This window comes from Panthera tigris, chromosome D1, assembly GCF_018350195.1.
Source record: "Panthera tigris isolate Pti1 chromosome D1, P.tigris_Pti1_mat1.1, whole genome shotgun sequence".
Classification (NCBI taxonomy): domain Eukaryota; kingdom Metazoa; phylum Chordata; class Mammalia; order Carnivora; family Felidae; genus Panthera; species Panthera tigris.
Genome location: NC_056669.1, coordinates 70853202 through 70875463, shown reverse-complemented (window position 1 = coordinate 70875463; position 22262 = coordinate 70853202). Strand labels below are relative to the sequence as shown.

At 45.6% G+C, this 22262-nt stretch overlaps 1 protein-coding gene across 1 annotated transcript in view; it reads right to left on the bottom strand.

The window, feature by feature from the left end:
* INSC (INSC spindle orientation adaptor protein) overlaps positions 1-22262 on the bottom strand; it is a 159465-nt gene that overhangs the window by 68341 nt on the left and 68862 nt on the right. The window lies entirely within an intron of this gene.

Here is a 22262-nt window from a genome sequence, read left to right as displayed (position 1 = left end):
TGACAGAAGAGCTTCTAAGAGGCAAGGAATGAACCAGTCACTCACTCACTGACGCATTCACTCCATAAACACTTCAGCGGACAGCTATTATTTCTGTCCTTCTAGCAACCTTCCTCCTCCTTCTGTCAATAACAAAGGCAAGTTACATGCTGCCTCCTGGTGAGACAGCCCAGGCTTCAGCTGTTCCTTCCTCCCAAACATAGGGGTTATGAGCTGCTGAATCACAGCACCTGGGACCAGCACGTGGCACAGAGGACGTGTGTGGTGCTGGGCAGGGAAAAGCTCTGGACCCCTCCGGCGGGACACACTCACACCCCCTTCCTTCAGGCCTGGACCCAGAAGAGCCATGTAAGAGCTAGGAAGGGAGAAAAAGAGAATCGGTGCCACCAACTGCCTCCGGCCTGGGCCCTTCCCGGGAGGCCTGATTAAATCCCAGACTCACATTTTTGTCACCCCTTCCACTCCCATCTCACATGGAGGCATACTCTATTCTTGTTCTTTAAGATCTTTAAGAATTAGAAAGAAAGTGGGATTTCAGAAGCTGTGTTAATTAAAATCCCAGTTGATTTATCGCTTGGCTGGTAAGAGAAATGGAATGACAAAACTATTGATTTCTCTAGTATCTGCGTTATTTGTGCCTATGAGTGTCTGTGTTTGTGGATATGAACTCATTTGGGTGTCTGTCTATATTATCTGTATGCCGACGTCTGGGCGTCTGGCTTGGAACTTGTATATCTCTACCTGCGCAAGTAGTGAGCTGATTGTGTGTGTTTACAAGCCTTGCATCAGATAAACTCGATGACTAAGAACAGCTTGGATGGGGCTTGAGCGTGGGCTGCATTTCATGACTCAATTCCAAAGAAGAAAAGTATAGACAAAGTAACTTTGCGGTGGAGAACCCTGATACATCACCACCCTACTCAAGTGATCAAAACGCACCTCACTGCTGACCAGCCATGCTGACAGCATGTGCTTCTGATATGATGCGATGAGAAGGGCTTCTTCCCCCAAAACACATAACCTTAGTCTCATCATGGGAAAGGCATCATGGACCGACTGAGGGACATTCTACAAAATAGCTGACCAGTACTCCTCAAAACTGTCAGCATCATCAACAACAAGGAAACACTGAGAAACTGTCATAGAGTAGAGGAGACAAAGGAGACGTGATGATTAATTATAACAGGATATCCTGGATGGAATCCTGAAATAGAAAAGCACCTTCGTGGAAAACTAGTGGAAGCCGTATAAAGTCTGGGGCTTAGTTAATAGTAACAGACCAATGGTTCTTCCACTGTGATAAATGTACCATGTTCACTGAAGGTGTTAGCAATCAGGGGGACTGGGTGTGGGGTATACAGGAACAGTCTGTTCTATCTTTGCAACTTTCTGTAAATCCAAAACTATTTAAAAATTTTAAGTTTCTTTATAAAAAAAATGATGCTTGGGGAGAAATGTGGACTCCAGCTGACAGGTCTGAGGGTTCCTTATTTCATTCCCCCCCAGGAGGAACTGCACTTCTGTTTGCTTCTTCCCCAACCAGAAGCACAGGCGGAGACCGGATGTCTCTCTGGCGTTGTGTCATGAGCCTCACAGAAAGGAGACCTAGAGAAGCCAAGCCCCAGTGGACACGTGGAAGCTGGCCAAGGAGCCAGGAGTGGAAAACTCCCTCAAAGAACCTGGAAGTGGAAGGAAATGGGGTCCCCAGTTGGGTTAGGGGATGAAAGCTGTTCTCGGGTGAAAGGAGCATGGCAAACCTGATGGGCTCTGTCTTCCAGTTGGTCCCATGATCTTCCCTGGAGCCCACCAACAGGTGCATCCCAGGCAGGCCTCCGGGGTCCGCATCATCCGTGCTTAGCTACCTCAGGGACATTCGCTCTGGTGGAGTCAGGCCTTCAGGTGGCCCATGATGATCCTGCTCCCTCCTTAGCTGCCTGAATAGGCTTTGAACCAGAGCTTCCTTGGGTTGGAACAGACTACTACATCAGAGCCTTGAGCATAAGAAAATGCCCAGGCCAACAAGGCTTGCACATTAACATGTGGAGGGCATAAAGAGCTGGCTCTGATGCTTATAATCTGTGTGGCTGAAGGCAAGCAGCTGCTGATTTTTTTTTCTTTTTCTTAATTTTTTTGAGATAACATATGTACATAAAGATGAACAAATTATATCAAGCTGCAGTTTGATGAATTTTCACAAGGTCAACACACTCGTGTATCCAGGAATCAGATGAGAAATATCACCAGCATCCCTGTAGTCTCCCTTGTGCCCCCTTCTGGTCACTCCCCAACCAGGATAACTGGTATCCTGACTTTTTTTTTTTTTTTTTTTTTAACAACGTACATTAATCTTTTCATTACATTTCTTAACCTCTCTGAGCCTCAATCTCTTTATCTGTAAAAATATAATAGAACCTTCCATATAAGGTAGATGAGATAATTAAATCAAATGGTGAATGTGAAGGACTTAAGACATCACATGGCATAAAGAAATGTTCAAAAATGTTAGTTCTCTGCTTCCCTTCCCCCATGTAACACTTGAACACCTACAGTAATTACTGTAAAAATGGCTAGAATTTATTGAGTACATTCCACATGTTGAGCACTATGCTAAGTGCTTTACATGAGTTGTTTGATTTACTCTTCAAGACAAGTGTCCGAGCAAGTATTATTATTGTCCCCATTTTACAGATGAGGAAATGGAGACGCAAGGAAGTAAAATCACTCAGGGGAAAAGTAGTAGCTCTGACACTGAAACGTTATCTCTATCACTCCAGAGTCACTCCAGAGTCTACACTTAACTCCTTTGTTTTACTGCTTCCCACTCTGGCCACCCATCAAAACAAAACCAAAACCAAAACAAAAACCAAAACAAAAAACAAAAACAAAAACAAAACACACACATATACAAAAAGAAGAAGAAGAAGTTGACAGAGAGGAGCGGAGAGCAAGAGGAGACAGCCTTCACACTGGGACCCAGGAAGGGCAATGTTCCCAAGCAAGGACTTCTGGGGCTGGTTATGAGCAATAGGAAGATGAAAGGGAGCTGTGAGCCACTGACTCTGCCTAAAGCTCTGTGGTAGAGGGTGGACCAGGATCCTGGGACCCAGAGCTGCGATTGCTGCTTTCAGGCCAAACCCACTCCAGCCTGCCCCACTGCAGAAGCCGCCTTCCAGGGTGACAGCCACAGAGATGAGGACAGACAGGGGCACCTTTGGGGAAAGCAGAATCTGGTTTTCTTTAAGAATGGGCTTAAAATAACTTCCATTTCTAGAGATTGTTTAAACAGATACCTCCTCTTTCTCCCCCAAGGAGCAAACAAACATACTGAGAAGAATAAACTGAGAAGATTAGTAAGCCCATGAATCCCTGCCTCCTCTTAATCCCATCCAGTGACTGGGCCTCAGGCCCCATCAAGCAGGCCCCTTAGGTCCAGGGCCAAGTCCAACAGGGCTGGGAGGACATCAAGAGGTTTGGACCCCCTAGCAGGTGGAAGGGAAAGTGGGCTGGCTGCTCAAGACAAGTATATGCCTCCCATTCAGCCTGACTTTACCCAGTATGCTTTGCACCCAAGCTGCCCAAGTTATAACTAAACCATTGGGATGATAATAGAATTGTGTTTAGAGAAAAAAAAAAAAAAATATATATATATATACATATATATATGTATACACACACACACACACACACACACACTTACATACATACATACATAGCAGCTCAGAAGGCAGAGGAAAAGGGAAGGTAAACAAAAACCACTAGTAATAATAATTAGTATTTATTGGACCCTTAGAGTACCCCAAGGGTTGTGCAATTATCATGCATTATTTTATTCTCACAATAACTTGATTAAGTGTACTTTTTCCTTGTCTCCACTTTACAGATGAAAATACAGAGGTGCAGAAGACTTACATGACTTAAGAGAGCCAGAGCTCCCCACAGGCAACCCGATTCCAAAGCCTATCTCCCTACTGGCCACACTCTATAGTTCCTCCAGCAGTCCCTATCTCCCACCAACTTTGAGATGTCCTCAAAGGCAGGTACTGACTTAGCTCAGCATCACCAGCACTCAGCACAAGGCCTGACACATAGTATGAATCAATAAATATTTACCAATCAAGTAAACCAGAAACTGCCTGGGAAACATGGATTGTAAGCCTTGCCACACCAGCTGGGGATATTTCCTGAACTTATTGGGGTGTTATAAGATGGGCACGAGTGCTCTGGCCTGGAACATAAGAACCCCCTGAACTCACCCAGTCCTCTGTTCTGGATTACATTTCGGGAGATGTGGATTCTATCTTTGGCTGGTACGTCAGGCAAAGCATAGGTGAGTTCCCCGTAATGAGGTACAGTTTAAGACTTGGGTTAGTACATTCCACAAAAGACACCATGATAAAAATTTTTGTTTTAAATAGAAATACTTGAAAGGTGCCTGGGTGGCTCTGCTGGTTAAGTGTCTGAATTTTGATTTTTGCTCAGGTCATGATCTCACGGTCTGTGAGATCAAGCCCCGTACTGTCAGCATGAAGCCTGCTTGGGATTCTCTCTCTCTGTCCTCCCCCTGGAGTCTCCCTCTCTGTCTCTGTCTCTGTCTCTGTCTCTGTCTCTGTCTCTCTCTCTCAAAATAAAAAACTAAAATAAAATAAATTGAAATAAAAAGAAATACTTGAAGCAGGTGTCAGTAGAAGCAGAGAAATCTTCTGCACAAGTCATTTTACAAACATGACAATATTCCACGGAGCAGTGCTCGAGTTGCATAAAGCTTGGACCCTTAGTAACCACAGTCCCAGCTCTCAGAACTTGCAGGCAAATGGTAAGGTGTGGATATATACACTCAAGCTCTGGGGGAGTGGCTAAAGGGAGATCCTAGCTCTTTCGGGAAGTGCCTGTCCCCATATGACACCAGTAACAAACAAAATATTCTCACCCAGTTCAATAAGGCTTAAAACAGTAAGTAGTACCTCTCAGACAATCCCTGCTCAACCAGATTCACTGAAACACTACTGATGCTGACCATGTGCCAGGCTTTGTGCCGGTGAACCCTGCCCTTAGGACACTCACACCATCTAAGAGGAGAGACAAACATAAATAAACATAACCCACCCACATTCTCATCCCAACACCATGCGCCATACATCCCCACTGCTCACCTCCTATACACTTGACCCTTGAACAACCCAGATTTGGACTGCACAGGTCCATTTAAATGTGGATTTTTTTTTTTTTTACAACACAGTACTGTAAATGTATTTTCTCTTCCTTATAATTTTCCTAGTAACATTTTCTTTTCCCTAGTTTATTGTAAGAATATAGCATATGATATATATATAATATATACAAATTATATTTAATTTGTATATATTATATATACAAATTATATACAATATACATTTATATATATAAATATATTTATATAAAAATATATATAATTATATATAAAATTGTATATATAATATATTATAAAATTTATAAATATATTTATATATTATATAAATATGTTTATAAATATATATATATTTATATAATATAATTATATTTATAATTAATTATAAATATATAAAAATATTTATAATTAATTAATTAAACTAATATAATTATAAAAATATATTTATAATATATATAAAAAATATATTTATATATATGTATATATATACAATTTATATACAATATATAAAATCAAATTATGTGTTAGTCAGCTTTATGTTATCAGGAAGATTTTCAGTCAATTAAGCTGTTAACAAGTTTTGGAGGGGTCAAATTTATATGCAGATTTTCAACTGTGGGGGGGGGGGTCGGTGCCCCTTACCCCTGCATTGTTCAAAAGTCAACTGTAGATTCTCCCCCAAATCTATCATCTTTTCTTCTGTTAGCACCATTACACAGAGTATTACTCTGGCTGTCAGGTCCTGCCAGGCCCACCCAGCGTGGCTACCTTTCCTTCTGGGTGCCATCATGCTGACTCCACCAGACAACTCAGGCTGGTCACAGCCACCACTTAGTCTCTTCCTGCTGCATCTTCTAGATACCATCGTGCCACCATCAGAGCCAGGCATGCCACTGGGTCTCCTAAGCATCATGTGGCTTCTGTTGGGTATCACTGTTCCCATGACAGCATGACCTCTGGAGCCAGATTGCCTGGATTAAATCCCAGAGGAGTCACTTGCTACCCGCATAACTTTGGGCAAGTCACATAACCTCTCTGGGCTTCAGTTTCCTCACTGGTGGAAAGGAAATGGTAACAGCACCGTGCCCCCAGGCTTTCTGTGATTATGAAGTGAAGTGGATGGGTACACGTACATATACATGCACACGTGCAAATATATGTGTGTACGTGTGCTGAGAATAATGTCCGACAGGAAGTATCACATGTGTTAGTTCTTATTAGAGCAGTTTCAGTTAAAGCAGCTGTATCATCAGAACTTAATTACTTAAAAGTAGAGAAGTAAAGAAAATTCTGGTAAGAAGGCAGTAGTGACCACAGTTTTTAATTTTTTTTAACGTCTATTTATGTTTGAGAGGACAGAGAATGAGTGAGGGAGGGGCAGAGAGAGAGGAAGACACAAAATCTGAAGCAGACCCGGGGCTCAAACCCACGAACCGTTGAGATCATGACCTGAGCCGAAGTCGGACGCTGAACCGACTGAGCCACCCAGGCGCCCCGTGACAGCAGTTTTTAGATCTCTCTAAATCCCCACGTGAAAAATTGACAGAACAGCAAAGATAACAAAACCAAAGCCCTTTGGATAAACACTAGATGATAAAAATATCCCCGCAAACCTCAAAATATCAGCAGCTGGGGACCAAACACTAACAGCCACAAGACCTTCTCAGTATCATCTGTACAAGAGGAAAAAGGAGGACCCAATAAGATAGCGTTTGATGAATATGAGAGACCAGAGCCCGCAGGATATTTATTGGAAAGCACAGCATGCCAATTCCAGAAGAGTAGCTGAAACCTGAAGGGGATTTCCCTCTCCAGTAGCAAGTGCATGCAAGGCGCCTACTAGGAACTCTCAAAAACAGCCTAACAGGAATCTCTTCTACAACGAAGAAGTGCCATGTGAAGAAGAAACTTCTGGGGGCAAAATCAAAACTGGGCAGGACAAAGGCCTCAGAATCAAAGGCGAGAGCTGTTCATTCAGATCCATGTAGGAGGTGGAAGGAGAGCCAGGAACTCTGGGAAAAGCAGAGCACCCTACTTTGAACCTGACACGGAAACAGAAGAGGATGGAGGTCAATGGATTTAGAACAGCTTTCCTGAACCCCGCCTCCCTCGCAAAGTGCATGCCAACTAATTTCACATAAAAATGAGCAACGCAAAAATTATCCAGGTCTCACCCCATGCATGGTTATTTTCAAAAGAGAAGAAATAACAAAATAATATCCCTACAATGAGAAAATTCCAGGAAAATGTACTCACAAAACAGAAGGAAACTAAAATGTATACACGATTTCAAAATAAGCTTAACATTTTAAAAAATGATATAAGATGTGAAAGAGAAGCATGAAACCTCAGCTATCTTAACGAAGAAAAGAATTAGAAACAAAAAGAAAATGTCATTTTAGAAACAAAGACTACACAAGGCGAAAACATGAGATAATGCCTTACGAAAATCAAATGCAAAAAAGAAACAAAAATGTTTTAAATTAAAAGAAAATGAAGACAGGGGTGCCTGGGTGGCTCAGTCGGTTAAGGGTCTGACTTCAGCTCAGCTCATGATCTCACAGTCTGTGAGTTCGAGCCCCACATCGGGCTCTGTGCTGACAGCTCGGAGCCTGGAGCCTGCTTCAGATTCTGTGTCTCCCTCTCTCTCTCTCTGCCCCTCCCCGACTCATACTCTGTCTCTGTCTCAAAAATGAATAAACAGTAAAAAAATTAAAAAAAAAGAATTGAATTCAAATTTACTGCATAAATAAATAAAAGTTTAAAAAAAAGAAAATGAAGACAGAAATTAAAAGGATTTGTGAGGATGTGACAAATATTAAAGATACACAAATAAGACCCAATATATATACAATAAGAGTTCCCAGGGAAGGAACCCAAAACACGGCAACAAAATACATGTGAAAGGCTATAAGTTAGGAAAACATTCCTGGGGAAAAAACACTGCTTGAACTACATATTGAAAGGCCATATTCCATACGTAAAAAGAAATATACAACACCTATTCTACTAAGATTATTGGACTTTTAAAAAGAAAGAAAGGAAATGCTTTGTGCATCTAGAAATAAGTGCATGTTACTTGAAAGGGACAGGAAATTATGTTATCATCAGATTTTTGTGTGTGAGAGCAATGCTTTATACTAGAAAATAAGTAGAAGGACATACTTAAAATACGCAGAAAAATAAAGTGTGAGCCGAAGACCTTCCATTCTGCAAAATCACTTTCGAGTATGAGAGGAGAAGGAAATGACACCAGTGCGATGCTGGAGGACAATCATTCCAGATGGTCCTTGATCCCGGATGCTGATTCACACCAATGATGAATAAGAGGGACAGTCAAAGCTGAGCCCCAGACTTTTCACTTGTGCCACAGAATGGAGAGGAGAAACAAGTTCAGAAGACAGTTCAATTTGAGGCATGTTGAGTTTAGTGAGCCCATTTATCCTTTGGTGTCCAGTCCCTTTCTCTGGGCTGTCCTCCTGTAGCACTTCATTCCAGAAACATCCAGGTGCTCCCAGGATCCATGCAGGATATGTGGCCCACATACTCACACAAATCCCACCATGAATGTTCACTCACTAGACATCTCCTTAGTGTCCACTAGGTACAGGAACTGTTCTCGCTGCTTGGGACACATGGGTGACCAACACAAACAAACATGTCTGCCTCTCCCTCTAGAGCAGGGGGAACAAATATAGTAATAACAAATATAATACATGAAAATGTTTGTGGTATGTTAAAAGCAGATCATTTCTATCGGAGTTAGAATAAGTATGGACAAAGGGTGCCTGAGTGGCTCAGTCGGTTAAGCGTCCAACTTTGGCTCAGGTCACGATGTCACAGTTTGTGGGTTCAAGCCCCACCGCAGGCTCTGTGCCGACAGCTCAGAACCCCTGCTTCGGATTCTGTGTCTCCCTCTCTCTCTCTCTATCTCTCTCTCTCAAAAATAATAAAACATTTTAAAAAATTAAAAAAAGAAAAGAATAAGTATGGATGAGATTGTCATGTGGGAGGCAGGGAGGTTACTGCCATTTTAAACAAGTGGTCAGGCTCACTGAGAAAGTAAGACATGAGCGAAAACCTCAAGACGGTGACAGAACGAAGCTGACTGAAGTATGGGTACTGAGCAATCCAGGCAGAGGGCCCGGGCAGTGCAAAGGCCCTCCTTGGGAGTATGCCTGGTTTGTCTGAGAAACAGCAGGGAGATGAACGTGGTTAGAGCAAAAGAAAGATTAGTAGGACATGAGCTCAGAGGAGAGACTCAGGCTAGATCATGCAAGGCCTTGGAAGCCACTGTGAGCACCCCAGGTTTCTTTCACTCTGGGCGAAGAGGAGAATTCTTCCTGAACATTGAAGGAATCTTGTCACCGCATGTCAGCTGGGGCCACCAAACCCCTACACCTCTCTCCAACCCAACCTGGAAGGCTCTCTAAGGTCTTAATAAAAACAACACATAAATTCATTTAAAGTTAACCTAACCTCTGCCTTGCAGTGATTTGTAAACTGTTTACTAAACAGTTAATTCAAGCATAATTATTTATGCAACAAGCTATAAATAATTTACAGTGTGGTTAGGGGATTAACTTCCTCACTAAGGCCCTGGTGAAGCCCCAGCCACTTGGGACTAGAGGAAATGTTGCTTCTCTGATCTTGTCCAAATCTCCCAATGGTTTCATCGTCCTGCTTCTGTTCCGGCCTGAATCCCGCACTGAGGTGATTTGCTTTCTGCGCATCGGCACTCTGCAACCCTCCATCCCCAACTACTCCCAAGTTCACGTTGTCCGTGTAGAGCCTTCACGGCAGATGGTGTTGGGTAGGCTCAAAGAAGTCCTATTCTTAACTTGCAGCCGATCCATCCGGGCAACGTGAGAACCAGGAAGGAGGCTTTCTCTCCCTGCAGGGGACTCTGCAGAATGCCCTCTGCACCCACCTATTATGCTGGGCCTGCTCTCTTCCCCTGTATGATCTCTTGTGTTCTCTGCCATTTCTGCATGGACCTTCTGCTCCAGGCTGTAGCAATGGAAAGAGTTTTCAGATTGTTTTCCAGAAATCCCCACTTTCATTGTTCATCCTTATCCACTTTGATATATTGTGGTCCACAGCATTTTCTGTTCATTAAACTGTCCAGTATAACATGGTAAGAGAGTTGATTCTACATTTCAGATATTTCCAAAAGTATGGGTTAGGGGAAATGGTGTCCACCAATATACCTCAAAGCTAATAACTAGGAATAATTTGTGAAGGGGGCATAGATAATGCTACTGTAGTCACTTTGGCCCATCCATTTCTCCAGGTTGTGGCCTTCCATCAATCTATTGGAGGGTTTTAAGGCAGGGAAGAGATCTGACCACTCTAAAACAATCAACTTAAAATAAAAAATCTAGCATACTTCAAGCATGCTATAAAGAAAACTTTATTGAGTACCTTGCGTGAGCCGAGCACATATCAAGTGCTTGCACGTACCATCTCGGTCTTGTATTCACAGAAACACTATTTCGTATCCCCATTTCACAGAGGAGGGAAAACTGAGGCTCACATTAATTCCTACAGCTTGTCAATGGCAGAACCTTGACTTCCCTCCAGGTCTGCTAACTCCAAAGCCTGTGCTGTCACCTATTCCCAGTCTTTCCAGGACCCCAGTGGGGTACATTGTTCTTTCTGTTTCAGAAAGCCAAGGAACTTGAATTTGGCTCCAGGTAACTGTTTCCAATCCAATAAGCCAATATGTTCATTTGACAGCTGCCCACTCCTGATGAGTCAGAGCCCATCTTGTTAACTCTGTCAAATGCAGGCATTTTAGATGTCTCCTGAGGGATGGGGGGGGGGGGGTTGCTAATTAACAGTCCCTGTCCTTTCATTAACTAAGGAATGACTCATTTCTTAACCTCTTAAAAGGATACACGTGTGTATAAGCATGGCCAGTGTACGTAGGAGAGCCAGTAGGACAGCACTAACACCAAGAACACCTCATGAGACGCCATCACCCGTGTTCTAATAGCCTTGCACCTTTGCACATGGCATTTGCCCTCCCGGAGCCACAGTTCCCTGACCTGCTTTCCCCCTCAGTCCTAACCACTGTCCCAGCCACACTTAGTTCTTTCACTCCCTCTGCTGTCACTTCCGGCCTCCCAGCCTTTGCACATGCTGGCCCCTTTCTCCCCATCTCCTCTTCACCTTGCTGATGGCTCCACATCCTTAAAATCTGCCTAAATGTCTCTGCTGAAGTAGGTTTCTCTGACTCCTAGATGCGCTTGTGTCCCCCGTGTCTGTTTTACCCCGTCTTTCCCCCCATTGTGATGCAGGTCTCAACTGTTTCACTGCTGGACTATTAATATCTGCTTCATTCACCAGACTATAAGGGCAGGGATCACGTCATGTGCTCCCTCCATGTCACCCCGAGCAGTGGACCGGATACGCTGAGGACGGGATGCTCGGCATATGTGTGTGGCACTGAACGAAGCAGGAAATGGGAATAACATTAACTGGTACCACCATCCTGCCTCACTGGCTTGTGAGAGTCGAGATGAAACCAGTAGTCATTATTGCCAACCTTTACCGAGTCTGGGCTTCGTGTCATCTCTCATGTGGATGGCTTCAGGTGCATTATCTTATTTATTTCTCATAATGCCCCTAGGAGGAGGGGGTTCTTACTGTCTTATTTTTACAGTTGAAGAAACGAAAGCTTGGAGAGGGAAAGTGAACTATGTGACATCGCCCTGCTTGTAACTGGCAGAGCCGTGCTCTGACCCAGCCCATCACACGCCAGACCCCACATGCTTAAGTGCTACTCTAGACTCTAGGAAAGGCCATGCCCTGTCCAAACGGCACACTTAGCACTGTCAGGTAATAATTATACATGCATTCTCACGCAGAAGAACTCAGCTTTAGTCTGCCCTCAGCCTTCATGGCTATCACACAGAACCTGATGCGTAGACTGAAAAGGGTTGAGCTTTGTCTTTCCCATTCTGTTCTCTTCCTCTAAGGAGAGGCTTTTCATCTGCCAAAGTGGAACGTTTAGGAGAATTCACAGATGGAATGTGTCAGGTGCCATCCGGGTACCTCTGGTAGTGCTTGGAAGTGCCAGTGACAGTAGAAAATCACCACTAGAGGGTTTCCAAGAGCCAGTCCACACTACGGGCAAGCCTCCATAGACTCAATGGCCTCCAGTCCCCACCACTAGGGCTCCTCTCCTCCACCACACCCTTGCTCCCACCCCCAAGCCTCGGGCTCTGACCAAGGTTCTCTATGCCCAGTTGTGGGCAGACTGAGAACCAAAGATCCTTCACCTCAGGCTGCACTGGAGGGGCTGCCCTCCTAAAGCGCCCCTAGAGGTAGAGGCCAGAAGTTGCCTGTCCCATCAAGTTCCACAGCCAGCGCATGATGGGGCCAGGCCTGGAGCCCTGATGTCCCAGCATTGTCTGTGTACCTGCTCACCAGCCTGTTCTAGGAGCTGAGGACAAAGCCAACCAGGAGAAAATTCCAGCACTCACGGAGCTCAGCTAAGACCCCAAACAGGCAAGAAAGCACCAGGAAACCTCGTAGTCATTTCAATAGTAGCCAATGTGCAACGAGCCAGGAAGTGCTATAAGCCCTCTCCGTGTATTATCTCTTTTAATCCTCCCCACTAACTGGAGAGAGAAAATTATTATTGCCTCCTTTCACAGACAGGCAGACTTCTGTGAGGAGAGTCATATGGTGGAACTGGGGGAGCCATTACTCAGACCAAGTCTCTAGAGTCTAGAGTCTCTGCTCTTATCAACTAAATAGCACATTGCCATCACGAAGCCATCAAGAAGCTGTGAGCAGGATAGCCAAGGACCACAGGAGACAGAGGGCCTGACTTGGCCTGGGAATATGTACACAAAGGAAATGACATTTGCCCTGGTTCTTAGAGAAGAGGAGCAGGCCAGGATGACAAGGGCAAAAAGACTGTTGGAAAAGCCTAGAGGCATAAAAATAGAGATAGAACAAGGAGTTTCACTGGATTCAAGCATGGGGGGCGGGGGGTTGAGGGAGTGGCCGGGAAGGGTCAGGTGATCAAAGACTCTAACTTGATTCAGAATTTGGGTTTAATCCTAAAGACAATGTGGAGCCGCTGAAAACACGGTAGAGCAGGACAGTGACGTAACCGTGCAGAGAGTCAGTAGAAAACTGGACGAGAGCAAAGTGAACTACTAGACAGAAGGCTGACCTACCAGGAGACGGTAGGCATAAAACAGCAAGAAGATAGAAGCCTGAACTTGGCAGTGATGCCGGAGAGAAAGAAGTGGGAGGTCTGGGAGGGAGATGAGAGGATGTGAGGGTGAAGCGAAGGAGGGAAGGCAATGCAGGCTCCTCGGTGGCAGGAGGCCTGGGCGACCGGTGCTGTCCTGGCTGAGATAGAAAACCCATCGAGTGAAGAGCTAGTTCTCATTTTGTTTGGTTTTAGGAGAGGATGACAAGTGGGGTACACAAGGTCACAGCAGATGTGGGGGGCAGGCCCTGCAGAGAGGTCCATCAAAGAGGCCCTACGCTTTGCCAGGGAGGAGACGAGGCCCGGTGAACCCGGCCCCCGCCACAAGCCAGTCCACTCCCAGCCGCGGCCACTGTGCCGCCACATAATGAGCTCCTCTTCTCAATTTTAGAGTCTAGGGACTGCAGCTCATTAAGGTTTGGCCTGTGTTAGAGTCGAGCATCCCGTAATTGCAGAGCTCGCCTGACTCCCTGTCATTAGCTCTCTGGTTCCCTGGGCTCCACCTCCCCTCTTGGATTTGCTGATTGACCCCAACATAGAACGGCTGGCTAAACAGGGCAGCTCTCATTGCGTGGTGGGGACTGCCTGCTGTCCCCGAACCTTGCAGCTCCCAGGGTTCAACCGTCCTCAGCCATGAACTTTGAGCTGCCATTCCCCTATGCATGAAATCTTTCCTTTGCAAGTACAGACGACTGATCTGATTACTCACACAGAGGAAAGGAATTGAAAATTAAGGTCAAAGCAGATGGACTGGCAATGAGTCACATTCCCTTCATGGTGGAAAACCACCACAGTCAGGACACGTTAGGGGCTCTGGCCAAGGAGCCTGAGGGGCCAGGGACCAGGACTAGGGTTGGATTTTCTCGGTCTCCATTGTGAACTGGAATCTGAGCCTGATGCTGTCAAGACTGCCCCCATGCCTGGGGCAGGGAGGGCATCCCACACAGTGAATGGGGCTCCCGGTGCCCGCCCAGTTCTCATCAGAGCCTCTGAGAGAAACAGATGCCTACTCCCTGAGTAACCCTCTTACTCTCCAATGGCAGCTTTCCTGGACATCTGGAAGAAGGTGACCAAGACCTAAAATCTGGGTTTTCTGCAGTCTGGCAGATTCCAGACACAGAGCCAGATGTAACCACAATCATCTCTACATACCAGGGTACTGGTAGGATGATTCTTTTCTTTAAGCTGGAATTATCTAGGGTGGAGGTGGGAACAGGGGAAGGGAATGGCATAGTCTTATACCAAGAAATTGCCAGTGTGAAAACAATGAGACCCCTAAAATATTCATTCTAAAGTCAGAGGGAATTAACTACCCACACAGCAAGCAGGGAGGTTTATCGACAACAGAGCACCTTCAATGTACCAAGCACTCCCTCCTTCGGCCCTTAACAGCACTCCGATGGCTGGAGATTACCATCCCCATTTTATGGATGTAGACACAGGCTTCAAATCATCACATTTGTCTAAGACCTCACACTAATAGTGATAATAAAGCTAACATTGATCAAGTGTTTATTACATTCTGGGCACTGTGCTAAGGGCCTGATTCCATCTTAATTGTTCACTTAACCTTCAAAATAATCCCATGAGGTCCACATAACTGAAATTTGGGAGGTTAAGTGACTTGGCCAAGGTTACACAGTGGACAATTAGAAATAAGAATCTAGGCAATCTGAGACCAGAGCCTTGCTCTTAACAATTATGCTATGCTCTTTGAGGTCTTTAGCAAATGAGCTGAGATTCAAACCCTAAAATGAACAGCCAGGGCCCTCTCTGCTATGGTTAGACTGCCCTTACGTGACACATTGATACCTTTTTAAAGCTTATAATCATTTAAACACTGTGGTGTGTCTGATCAGACCCTTGTCACATTTCTTTCTGGGAGAAAATTGGGTGAGTGTTGTTTAAATTCAGGACAGAACCCCTGGCCCAGTGGCCCCTTCATCACATATGTCTGACAGGTTTGTACCAGAAATACTACCAGAGCTGAGAAGCCAGGGAGACATGCACACAGGGTGAGGAGTGACCCTCTCAGGACTTCAGGCCACAAAGGGGTCCTCTCCCACCCCTCCTTGCCCTGCGCTTCTGCTTTGGTCTCTTAGATTGCCCCCTTCATTCATCAAAGCCCATCACTGGGGAAAGGTAACTGTGCCTGACCCTTCAGATGCCAAAGGGAACAATTTTTCTCAGCTCAGCAGACCCACACCATGGCCCCCAGCTGCTGGTACCAGTTCCTCATCCCCAGCTAATCCTACAGGCCTGGCATCCAGCGTTCCCCCAAACCCCAGGGGTTGATAGTTTACGGAGATCTATGCCTACACTGTGGTTGGCTCATTTCAATCTCTTTTCAGTTAGAATGGAACTTTATTCCTTCAAAGTCTGGATATTTGGATTTCCCTGCCCTACTCTATTCTACCTGCTATGTGGAGAGTTCTGTGCAAAAGAACACTTTACCATATGCCAAGAATACTTGGTAATGGCCTCCAAACTTTACTGAGTACCTCAATGTGCCAGGAACTTGGCTGGGTGCTGGGATTACAGAGGGGTTGGTTAGAGGAGAATCTCCAAGAGGGCAGGACCTTCTCTTGCACACTGACACATTCTCTGCCCCCAGCACCATGCCTGGTACTTCAAAGGCACCGATAAGCATTTACTGAATGAGTAAATGAATGACCATAAAGAAGCAATTATGGCTCATTGGGCTCCACATGGCATTTTGAGGTCAGCAGAAAGAATCATGGGAGCAGAGAGAAAGGAGGCTTAGTCCAAGCTCTGATATCTGACAAAGCTCCCCAGGCCAACACTGGACGGGTGCCTTCGAGTGCCCCAGGAGAGGAATCAGAGTTGGAAGATGCTAGGGTTTCTGACAGAAGAAACAGCATGCACAAAGCAGTGGAGGCATGGAGCCACATGCTGGGAAAATGGCAAGTTCTAAGTGTAATCTGGAGAAGTGGAGGTGGAATCAAAAACGAGGAATTCAAATTATTCAAATGTTGGAGTTCTGAGATTCATGGATTTATCTGTATTACATCCCACCAAAGCAGGGCACCCTGTTCCCCCTATAGAACATTTCTCCTGGATATACCAAGGGCTTCCATATAATCCAAATGGGGCACACCCTTAGATGCTGAAAGGGGTTCCTAAGCTAGGGCGCCTTGCAGTGTCCATCCCGGCTTCAAGGCAAACACTAGACCTCTTGTGCATTTCATAGGAAGGAATGAGAAGACCTTGCCTTGGTCAATGGGACTGCTTTCTCAGTCCTAGGCTCTAATGTGTGATATTTTTGTCCAGCAAAGGGAACAGACTCTCCAAAACTCATTCACAAACTCCTAGAATATTAGAGCTAGAAGCGTCCTTGGGGAAACTTTTGCCTACCTCTTCATTCTCATATGAAGAAACTAAAGCTCAGAGAGGGAGAAAGATTGTCCAAGGACACACAGCAGGTTAGTATACAGCCAGGACTGGGAAGGAGGGAGGGAGGGAGGGAGGGAGGGAGGGAGGGAAGGAAGGGAGGAAGGGAGGAAGGGAGGAAGGGAGGAAGGAAGGAAGGAAGGAAGGAAGGAAGGAAAGAAGAAGGAAAGAGGAAGGGAGGGGATAAAGGACAAGAGGGCATTCTCTGGTTTCTAGTCCATGTTCCTCACTGCACTGGGTTCTCCCGTAAGAGATTTAATGATGAAACTGTGGATTTTTTTTTCCAGTGAACATAAAACCAAAGACTAAAGTTACTTTTCTTTAGAAGAAAAAAAAAAATGTCTCTCCAGCTCTCTGATTCCATCAAACAATTAAATCTTTGGCTTGAACTCAGAAAGAGGATTTAAATTAATCAAGATAAAACTAGCTTACTCTTTCCCTCCAAGCAGCAACTTTCTACCAAAAAGAATGAAGAGTTTGCTGAAGACTGGAGTGCCTTGGGGAAAGGAACAAAATCCAAGCTATTAAATTAATTCCCCATAGTCACCTGAGGCTCCTCAGCCATTCGTCATTCACTCATCAAACATTAAACATTTATTCATTCAGCAACCACTTATTGAGCTCCTACTGTGTACACTCTAATCACAGGAGCACAAATATGAGTCAGAAATTAATTTGGCCCTTGGGACATTCATCATTGAGAAAGGTAATGGCATTTACATAAATCATCACCCCACAACCCAGGGTCTGGGTTGTGTAAATTCTCAGTCCAAAGCAAATCTCATTTGAATGAGTGGATGAATGAAGTTGGTGTCTACTACTGATCACTGCCACATGAGAATTCCCCTGGAGCTCGGACACAGCTCTTCTAGAAACTGCATAAGGAACAGCTCAGAAGAGGCAGGACTCCACAAATGGGTGGGTAGGGGCCTGAAGAGTCTTTTGACAGCTCCGTTCCCTTCTCTGGGCCTCCGTTTCCCCATTTTATGAGGGTGAGAGATGAGCTCTAGGTAACTCCCAGCAGTAACATTCGGTGGTTCTATGATCCCAGTTCCCGGCACTGTATGGGAATTTAAACCCAATCTCTCGCCCTAAAAATAACTATTGAATCACTGTCCCTCTGCCTTCTCAAGGTCACGCCTGTGTTTCTGTGGATTTCTCTTGGGAGACGAGAGAAGTGAGGGAATTCGATTCTAACTGTGATTGGCCTTCCTTTCTATTTAAACAACAGAAAAATATCCAATTATCCCATTGACAATTACAGTCTGCACATTTCACCGCAGGCACAGAAAACAGGCCAGCAGCAGAAAAGCAGCCACAGACCAGGGGTGCACATATGTAAGCCATTATCTGCTTGGAGACAGGCTGGCCTGCGGTGGCCTCCAGCTGGACGCCCCTTGCCAGCAGGCCAGGGGCTATCGGGGAGGCTGCCTGCCATTAGCTGTAGCCACACCCATACTGGCTCATCTCAGACTCCAGGCTGAAAGGAAACCAGGTGAGAACATGCCCAGTCTGGCCACCAACATGTCCTTAAGCACCCAAGCATCATACAAGGAACCTGATCTTCACTCAGTACGTACGTGGAGAAAAATTTTGTTGAAAGCTAATGAGTAAACAACTACCTGGATGAATGAGTGCATGGCTTGTTCGTGTGATGCCCCCAGGAACACGGTGGAAAAGACAGACTGGATAGAGTATTGGCCAGCACTCAGGCCCAAGCACCATCTGGGAACACCTATCCAAGCTCCGTTCCTTAAAGCTGACCCAGGGCAAGTACCTTAACCTCCGCAAGCCTTAGTTTCCTCATGGGGCAGATGTATGTGCTGCTCAGGTTCCCCTTTAAGGAAGGACGTGTTGTCCCCAGCTGCTGGGAGTATCACTAGCTAACAGCCTCCAGCCGCCAGGCCTTCAGACTGTCTCAGAGCCACCTCACCTAAGGTCATACCCTGGCCCACGGCTGCCCACTCAAAAGACGTATCAAGTGGGATTTGAAGACCCTGGCCACCCTGTACAATGAACAAAACTGTGATTCCCAGGCTCCCTGTGAGGGTTGCTGAAGTCACTCAAGTCTTCTTCCTCCACCTGGTCCTGCTTCTGTCTTCTCCCTTCCCTGAGTGCTGGTCCCAAAGGCACTCCCTAATAGCCACTCTCAACTCTCAACTCCGTCCCAAAGGCTGCTTCCCAGAGAACCCAACCTGTGGCCCATCACTTGCAATATAGAGATAATAATCAGCACACATGTGTGCCGTCTGGCGGGTACGTTCGGCGGGAGCCAAGGTTACACGGCTGGTAGGAAGTGGAGCTGGGACTCAAGCCCAAGTCTGATACCAAGGCCTATATGTTTCTAACCACTTAGACCCACATTCAAGTTTCCAAGAGGAGGGTTTCGTTCTCTGGCTTATTTTATTATTTTTAAATATGAAAGCTTTCCAGGAGATGTAGTTGGAGTTGAGAACCCTGACATTCCCTCTCCTATTGTCCATGCCAACTTGGCATGGGATCCCAGCCCCTGACCTGGAGCCCACGCCTAGATAAGCCTTTTTTTTTAATACTATTTACTCATAAGGGTCTCAAATACCAAAGGCCTAACCCCTATGATTCACCCAAGCTGCTGGATGATCTCACGCATCTTGTCGGTATTTGTTTATTTTGCACATTGAAGTGAACAATGAATGGCACTTCAGAGTGAAGTTCAGTTTCAGTGAAACACGACAGAGAGAAGTCAATTATCCAGCATTAATTATTTGTCTGGGGACAATAACCATGGTGTTATTCCCCCACTAAAGAGGCCTCTATAGCTTGGAACAAGAGGAAAGAAGAGGTAGCTGCTATTATCTGTCCACAATGCAGCATCAGATTGGATAAATTAACCCCTCTGACATCCTGTAAAGACACATAAGCCTTCTTCACGAACATGGCCCATGCACACAATTAATAGGCTGGTAGGGCCCAGGGATTGTGTTCCCCTAATATTCCGGCAATGCCAGGCTATGAATACATTAAAGGAAATACCACCTTCTCTCTGCAGCCCACCCTGCCCTATCAGAACTTTAGGGCTGAAGACATTCTAAGCAAACCCCTTCTCAGGTTGTAGCTTTGTGGCCAGCCAGAACTCTTGGGGTCATGTTAGTCTGGGGCTCTCCTCCCAAGATATGTGTGTAGAATATCAGTTAGAAACCCTAGCCCGCCTCCAAAAAGAAGAGTAATGTAACTTCTAAATCATTTTAATGTAATTTAATTTCCTCTTATCCTTAAAACTTCTGAGGTGATTGGAAGTGTGACAGAGAGAGACAGTGGTCCCCAGAGGCTGAAAGGGTGCCAGGGTCTGATCTACCTTTGCCCCACATTCTCTAGACCAGGGACCTAGTCTTTATCTGAAGAGGTTCTAGCAGTTACTGTGTACAGGCAGGATGCATTAGACATATTATCTTAAATTCTCATTATAACTCAATGACATAAGTATAAACATGCCCATTTCATAGACAAAGAAAGCTGAATCTTGAGGTTATAACTACTATGCAGCAGAACCAAGATAAGTTGAGTCAGTCCTGACTCCCACACAATCCTAAACTGCCCTGTGACAGCAGCTTCCCCAGCCCCAGCACAGGCTCTCCGGTCTGACTGTCCCAGGACCCAGGAGGCTCTGAGGAGCTGTCCCAAAGCCCTATTGTGTTAGACGAGGTTATCAAAAGGACGTGGCCATCGGTTCACCCGTGCACTGGACCCCAGCCACCTGAGGCTCCTCACCGCCTGCCCTGTCCTTGGAATGTGCATTCCACTTGCCTTCCCCCTCCTAGAGGCTGCCCTCGGGACACAACCTTGAGATAGTGATGTGGTGCCGAGACTGTCTGGGTAGTATACTCAACTGAACCCACTTAAGGCCTCCATATACACTTTTAAGATTTTGCAGCAGGTGCGGAATCTACACATCTTGCGGCGGCTGAAGACAAGCCTCATATATAAGTTCCCTTGCGTACATAACCTGCTGCCCACCAATCTGGGTGGCCCGCCTCCTTCTTTGGTCTCTCTCTGCCCTTTGATTACAGAGGCTGGTTTCAGATTACACCTGGGAAGCTCCCCAGGTGCTTACCAACCAACACATCGCCAGAGCTGTTTCTGCCCACCTGGCTCACAGGTACCGAGCTACTGCCTGGTGTGGACAGCAGCCAGAAAGACTATGAACACTTCATCTAGAATAGCTCCACTTTCTCCCGGCTTAAAATATTGAGCTGCTGGGAGTGTCTGTTGCTGATTTCTGATTTTCTCACCGAGGTCATTTGCCAAGAGGGGTCAGGGAAAGGATTTCTAGAACACTTCCCTGAGATCACCCTCATGAAGAGCCACAGCGGACCTCTGACATGGAGTAGGCACTCAATAAACAACAGGCCCCCTATGTAGCTTTCCCTGAGTGAGACACTTTGCACATAGCAACTCAGTCAATTCACACGTTAACCCTATGAAATAGGTACTATTTTTACCCATTTTTATAAGTGAGGGAACTGGGGGTCTGACAGGATTCGAGAACTTGCACAAGGCCACACAGCTAGTGAGGGGAAGAACCTGGCTTTGAAAGCAAGCAGTCATGAATTCAAAGGCCATCAGCCGCTCCAACATACACGTATCCCAACAGGTTTGCACCTCATGATCCCTGAGCTCTGCCTAAGACACACTGTGTGGAAAGTTACTTGGGTCCCCAGGTGATCCCTTATTCTCCATGTTAGCCTGCACAGAAAAGTCCTAACTACATCTCTAACAGTGTTTTCCATTCTAAGTAGCATGCACGAGATACATGTCACACCCGTATACTCCCTTATAATGATGGCCTCATAGGGGTTAACCCAGTACCAGTAGACTTTTAGCAAATACTCATTATTTTTTTCTGATTTTAAAAGCAACACACATGGGGCGCCTGGGTGGCTCAGTCGGTTAAGCGGCCGACTTCAGCTCAGGTCATGATCTCACGGTCCGTGAGTTCGAGCCCTATGTCGGGCTCTGTGCTGACAACTCAGAGCCTGGAGCCTGTTTCAGATTCTGTGTCTCCCTCTCTCTGACCCTCCCCCGTTCATGCTCTGTCTCTCTCTGTCTCAAAAATAAATAAACGTTAAAAAAAAATTAAAAAAAAAAAAAGCAACACACAGTAAGAAAAATACTCAAAAACCAAACAACATGGAAATGAATAATGTGTGGGGTGCCTGGGTAGCTCAGTGGGTTAAGCGTTCAACTCTTCATTTTGGCTCAGGTCATGACCTCAGGGTGTGTGGGATCAAGCTCTGCATCAGGCTCCACACTCAGTTCAGAGCTTGCTTGGGATTCTCTGTCTCCCTCTCTCTTTGCCCCTCCTCTGCTCTTGCTCTCTCTCTCTCTCTCAAAATAAAATAAATAAACTTAAAAAAAAAGGAATGAATAATGTGATAAATTGAAACCCTCCATAATTCAGGTGGGGGGTGAAGGACA